The sequence below is a fragment of the Dendropsophus ebraccatus genome, chromosome 2 (assembly GCF_027789765.1).
Source record: "Dendropsophus ebraccatus isolate aDenEbr1 chromosome 2, aDenEbr1.pat, whole genome shotgun sequence".
Lineage (NCBI taxonomy): Eukaryota > Metazoa > Chordata > Amphibia > Anura > Hylidae > Dendropsophus > Dendropsophus ebraccatus.
Genome location: NC_091455.1, coordinates 196,635,781 through 196,642,069, shown reverse-complemented (window position 1 = coordinate 196,642,069; position 6,289 = coordinate 196,635,781). Strand labels below are relative to the sequence as shown.

Sequence of the window (6,289 nt, the reverse complement as noted above, 5' to 3'; positions counted from 1 at the left end):
GAGCACAAAGAAGGCACAAACAAGTTTTATGCAGATATATATCAAGTGTGCAGCATCTGAGCTTGTGGATGGTGCAGAGAACCGCACATGAAGATCTAAAATTAACGTCTGCACATTTGATATATATCTGATAAAACTTGTCTGTGTCTTCTTTCTGCTCTAAAAGTGCTTAATATCATCGATGGACAGTATCACCTAGGCAGATGCTGATCCCCACCCCCACCCCGCCCCCGATTTGTCTGGCCTGCTGAGATGGCTGTCTACTGTAAACTGACTGTTATCGTTAGCTATTAATCTAAATGATAAAAGGTGAAAATTGTGTGTCTATTTCTTATTTCTTGATGCTCTCTTGTGTCGATATCTAAAAACTTACCAAGAATAAGGAATGGAGCATTTCCTACAGTAACAGCGAAGGGCACTCCACATAGTAACAACAGGCCAAAACTAGAGAGAACAGCCAATCCAGAAGAAAGGACTCCAAAGACGGCCACCCACGATTTATTCCTCACAGAGTCAAGTCTGTAAGTAGATTAAAACCAGAAATGTTGATGCTTTATCCTGTAGTTATGTACAATAACTACAGTAATAATGTTTATATAGGGCGGGTATGTATGTTACCCTGACATATAATCCACAGGATGTGTTACTATTGTTAGTATCTGGCATTTGTAGTATTTGCTCCAGATTTGTATGTCCCCCCTGATTTCATTGGCCGGGGACCATCCTTTGTTGGAATTGATATTGTTGGCCTTCTTTTAAGAATTTTAATTAATAAAAGTATTATATTTGAATATCATTTTTCAGTGGGTTGGTGTGTTCTGATGGTGTTATAGTTTCAATAGGGCCAAAGCGACATACAGCCAACCCAATGTAGTCCAGGTACACGGAATTGGCGGATATGTAGCAAGTGAGTCCCTCTGTGAACACAAAGCAGCTAAACGGGGGTGCAAAGACCAGAGACTTGGCAAACGATGGTATAGTAGTAGATAAACATCAGCGCTCAACCGTTGATGTCGATAGTTTAGCGTTTATGTCAGGATTGTGCTGTAACCTTGTGTGAATTGAACCGGTTTTTGCTTCTATGTGCCACACCCGCTTGCTTCTCAGCTATCTGGCAATGCGGGAGTTAATCTGATTTACTAGGAGACTTGATTTTTCCAGCTGAGTAGGTCTTTAGACTGACAGGAATCTCTGCCTATCTGGATCCTGGATATCTGAGCGCCGGTCCAATGGGGGTTCGGACTGGGATCTGGTTCAGTATAAAAGGAAGCTAAGGGACAGTGGGTGGGTTCAGACCTAGGGCCCACTGTCTTGTCGTGTCTGTACCTTCCTGTCCTGACAGTTTATTCCATTCACGGGATGCAGGGAGGGAGGATAGAGAAGTGCAGGAAGTGACCTGGGACAACCGTTTCAGGTGACACGCCTTTTCGAAGAAAGGTGTGTCGCCTAAAATGGCCATCCAAGGTCACGTGATGTACCTCCGTATCCTCCTTCCCTGCATTTCGTGAATGGAATAAACGCTAAGCTATCAAAGTCGCCGGTTGAGCGCTGATCTTTATCTACTTCTATACCGTTATAATTTCAATATCATAATCCCTCCTGGTTACCATTACTTAAAAATTATATTTACTTTACAATTCATCAACATTATATATCTGCTTGGTGGTTCTTTGTATACTATATATACTGTATATAGGTATACTTTAGTCTACAAAGGCTGTACTTTTTTTACCATTATACATTGACAGCAATAAAGGGTGACACAGTGCTAATAACAGCAAGGGCACATGAGACCATTTCTGGAGCTGTGGTAGGATTCTCTGTATGGGGGGGGGGATTCAGTGTGTAAATAGAGTGAGGGGGTTTGCCTATATGTAACCTTAGATATTTGATGGATTTATGAGCTATCTGTACTGGGATGGAAAGTGAAACAAGCCGTTGTGATGTCGGAGCAGAGAGGTTTAGAAGCTCACTCTTCGTGACCTTTACTTTATACCAAGAGTGTTGTCCAAAGAGTTGTAAAGCCTGGAACACAGCTGGTAAATCTTGTTTAGGATGTTCTATGTTGTTCTAGGATGTTCAACTGGTCAGTGAAAAGGGCTGCCTTCTCCTCCTAATTTCCTACCCTAATGCCCCGCACCAAAGAACTAGTAGATACTGTAAACATCTAGCTAAAGGCTCAATTGCCACATTAAAAAGAAGGAACACACATCAGCACACATTGTAAAATGTTTTTTTATAACATCTAAGGACAACATGGCCGGGGATGGGTGCTTGGCTAGGCATAAGTTAGTCTCAATCAGTACTGCGATCACTTTTCTATGATTCACTACAGCTGTCCTGATATCAGTCTTGATACATGCTATAATATCTACATTATTAGACAATTTAAAGCGACTTTGTACCCACAATCTGACCTCCCCCCCCCCCCCCCCCCCCCAAAACCACTTGTACCTTCGGATAGCTGCTTTTAATCTAAGATCTGTCCTGGGGTCCGTTCAGCAGGGGATGCAGTTATTGTCATAAAAATAACTTTTAATCCAGCAGTGCTGTGTCTAACGGCCGGGGCTTACATTTGTTTATGCATTAGGCTGCCACACCCTCTCTGTCCTTCCTTTCCACCCTCCTCAAGATTTACTGCTGTTTGTGCTTTGCACAGGTGTATTAACGATCCAGCCCATGTTCATTATGCACACAGGTGAGGAATAGGGAGCAATCTGCCTGGAGCATTCCTAATAATGAGGAGGGTGGGGAGGAAGGACGGAGAGGTTGTGCCAACCTAATGCATATACTAATGTAAGCCCCGGCCGTTAGACACAGCGCTGCAGGATTAAAAGTTATTTTTAGGACAATAACTGCATCACCTGCCGAACAGACCACAGGACAGATCTTGGATTAAAAGCAGCTATCTAAAGGTACAAGCTGTTTGGAGGGGTCAGATTGTGGGTACAGAGTCGCTTTAAGTTAAAAATATATTTTTATTAGTACACAAGAAATACTAAACATAATACAACAGTGCATTACAATCCTGGTATACTCATTTTTAGAAGTTATTAGACATTTTATCTTACCGTATACAGGACACAACCGAAAAAAATATGTTGACAGAATAAGTAATAGAAAACAATGGAATTACAGACTTTGTTGTCCTCTCCAACTCCTTCTGTCGTGATAATGATGTGAAATAAGAAACCTGGAATAAAAAAGACAATGTTGTCGAAACTCAGTAAAAACTCCAGTAAAAAAAAACAAAAAAAAACATAATTCTAACTACTAAATATAATAGTAATAGTTTTTGTAGAAAAAAAATTAGAGAGCTATTCTCATTATTGGGATTTTCTTAGTTTCTGTTCCACCAAGTTTGCAGTGATTAAGCAGACAGATGAGTTTAGTCAGCTACATTATTCTACCCAAGACACCTAAATCTTATCATCATAAATGGGAGTTGTTATTGGAAGCTTTGATGGAAATGTGAATAAAGCCTAAAAGGTCTAAAATTTGTCAACCGTGGGGGCCGCAATCCAGCACTGGTCAACGAGATCAGCCCGCATTTGCAGTGTCTTTATACAGCTCAACAAATCGGATAACTGGGCTGCTCAAACAACCCTTGTATTGTTTATGCAGCCCTGGAAACTGACAGCACGGATATGGATATATTTGTGCTGTCAACTTAAAGATCACAAGCATCAGTGCATACTTACCATCCATGCTGCTTGTGATTCGGCATCCTGGTTTTCAGTCTTCTGGTCACTTATTTTTCAGGCCTCACCTCCTCCGGCTGTCAACCTTCCCGGAGAAGCGTGGGGCCTGAAGAAGCAGCAGTGGCCGGAGAACTGGAGCCTCGGATGCCGGATCACAAGCAGCGCAGATGGTAAGTATGGACTGCTTGTGGTCTGGAAACTGATAGCACAGATATATACATATCTGTGCTGTCAGTTTCCTTTTTTCGTTATCGACCAGTTTACAAACAATAAAATAAGCAAAATAAAATAAAGGGGAAAAAAATGGCCATTTTACATGTCTAATAAGTTGCTCTGAAACTACGGAAAAATGTCTAGAACAGGACTAGATTGCAGCACACAGATAATAATATCGACTTATATTCATGCACAATGAAATGAGGCAGAAAATGTATGTTTGTTATTGGAGATTAAACAGACTTATACTTTGTTTAGCTTTATCTACAGTATATATAGTACAGCAATTTTAGTATACTGTACTTAGCTTAGTTTTATAGTTTGTTACAATTCATTATAAAAAGAAATCCTTACCTTCATCTGATCTGTCTCTGAGGTATTCTCTGAGAAGAGTTTGATAAACTGGTTGATCCATTGCCGGCTGTTTTCTCTGTCGCTTTCGCTGTCTTCCCTTACATAGTATACTAACTTGATAGCTTTGGCTTTTTGCACAGTATTTTCTGTATTCAGCGTCACTCCTCCCAGGTAAGTTCCAAGGAACATTCTATTTTGAAACCTGGGATAACTTATAGGTATTGTCTTTATCAGACTTACATCACCTTGCACTTCAGGCAGGAGCGGATTAGCCGGGATACATTTCTTTTCCTGGTCTTCTACACATATTTGCTGATATGTTAGAGTTCCGTTAACTGTGATGTTCTGCACCATCTCGTCCAGCTTCGTAACCTCCTCAAACATGTTAACATTTAAGACATTACTACATTTGCTTACAGCTATGAGAGAGACAAAAGACCCTTCTCTATACAATCGCTGTGCAGAAAACTGTCCCGAGTCATTGGTGGGAAAATGTTCCTGTACAAATTCACGTTCAGCTTTAGCCGGACCTCCAATCGGTGTAAACTGATCTTCTATGTCATTTGCTTTTCTCTGGGGTAAGAAGAAGAAACCAGCTCCCAACCCAGCAGATAACACAATAGGAATTATTAGGAACCACCATGGGTATCTTCCGACCACCTTACCAAGCCTACGAAAGGCAATAGAGAGAGGCCTCTGTATACAGTCTGTGTGACACCTGCCCATTGTCAATTCTTTATCTGTGAAGAGTAAGAAGAATAAAGAAATTAGGAGTTTGTAACTGATAATACAATATATAGTAGACGTGTAACAAGTAAACTTCCGAAAAGTCTGTAGCAGCAGATCATAGATGGTCCTATTCTTTTCTGTAAAGAAGTGCCAAGTAAGAAGGGACTTTTCTATATCTAGATGACACGGTAACTAATGAATAACTAACCTAAGCACCGGTCATTCTAAATGCAAATTACTGAGGTCACCGGCCAAATGAAAAAGATGACTTAAGGAGGAAGTATCAGAAACTATTATTGTACAGCAGTTTGTGTTAGACCTACAGTAAATCTAAATTACACATACAGTATATGAACAGTATATTTAAACAGCACTCCAATTGGTGAAAAATAAAGTGTTTTATCTCTCCCAAGACACAGCAATATTTCTATGCCACAATAGGATGTTTTTCAAGTAGTACAAGGTGCAAGTATGGCTCAAATGATATACAGTAGTACCTCGGTTTTCGAACACTTCTGAATTTGAACTGCTCAGTATTTAAATGGAAATTCACCTGGAAGTAATGTTCGGAATTCAAACTTTGATCAATATTTGAACTTTTTTGCGAGCGTAGATGGTTGGTTGTAGGTGGTGAGTTGATAAGATTGCTGGAGTGCATATACAGTACAGTAGTAGCGTGGTGTGTGTGCCCGACTGGTCACTTGGTCAGATGGTAGAGTGTGACGCCACTTCTGTGGTGGTTGGTTGAAGTATAGATCAGCCAGATGGTATAGTGTCATGAAACCAGTGCCAGGTGGTCACAGGTATGGGAGCACACCTGCTTTTATTTAAGAGTGGCGAGCTAAACCCTTTTCCCTGTCGGTGACCTTCCAGGCTTTAAGGGGGTCCCTTGGGTACTTATCACGATGGTCCGGATTGGAGTTGTGACCCACCCGGACTATCGGTACTGCCACCCACAGAAAGGGGAGATGACCCAAGGATGTGGTGTTAACTGTGTAGGTGCCTGAACAAGAATTACTGAGTCCCGTTAGCATAAATAAATCTTCTTTACTATAGAAATATTTTATACAATAGCTGATAGCAGACTGGAGACTTGACAAGACAGAAGCTGTACTGAGGACCTTTAGAGTAGAAGAGCTGTGAGAAGCAGAGAGGAGCTTGTACCAAGAGTCCAGAACAGTGAAGAGGAGTTTGTGCTTCAAGTTCAGAGTAGTGGAGAGGAGTGTGTGCTGAGAGTCCCAACCCAGGGTAGAAGTGTGCTCTGCCAGAACTTTAGAAGAAGTAGAATA

The 6,289-nt window shown here is 41.1% G+C and overlaps 1 protein-coding gene across 1 annotated transcript in view; it reads left to right on the top strand.

The window, feature by feature from the left end:
• The first annotated feature begins 371 nt into the window (after positions 1 to 371).
• The window catches only part of LOC138784214 (mycolipanoate synthase-like), a 29,735-nt gene continuing 23,817 nt past the window's right edge, over positions 372 to 6,289 (top strand). Inside the window, exon 1 of the mRNA XM_069959720.1 lies at positions 372 to 521. The gene's annotated coding sequence lies outside the window, so the exon portion shown is untranslated. The remainder of the gene's footprint in view (positions 522 to 6,289) is intronic.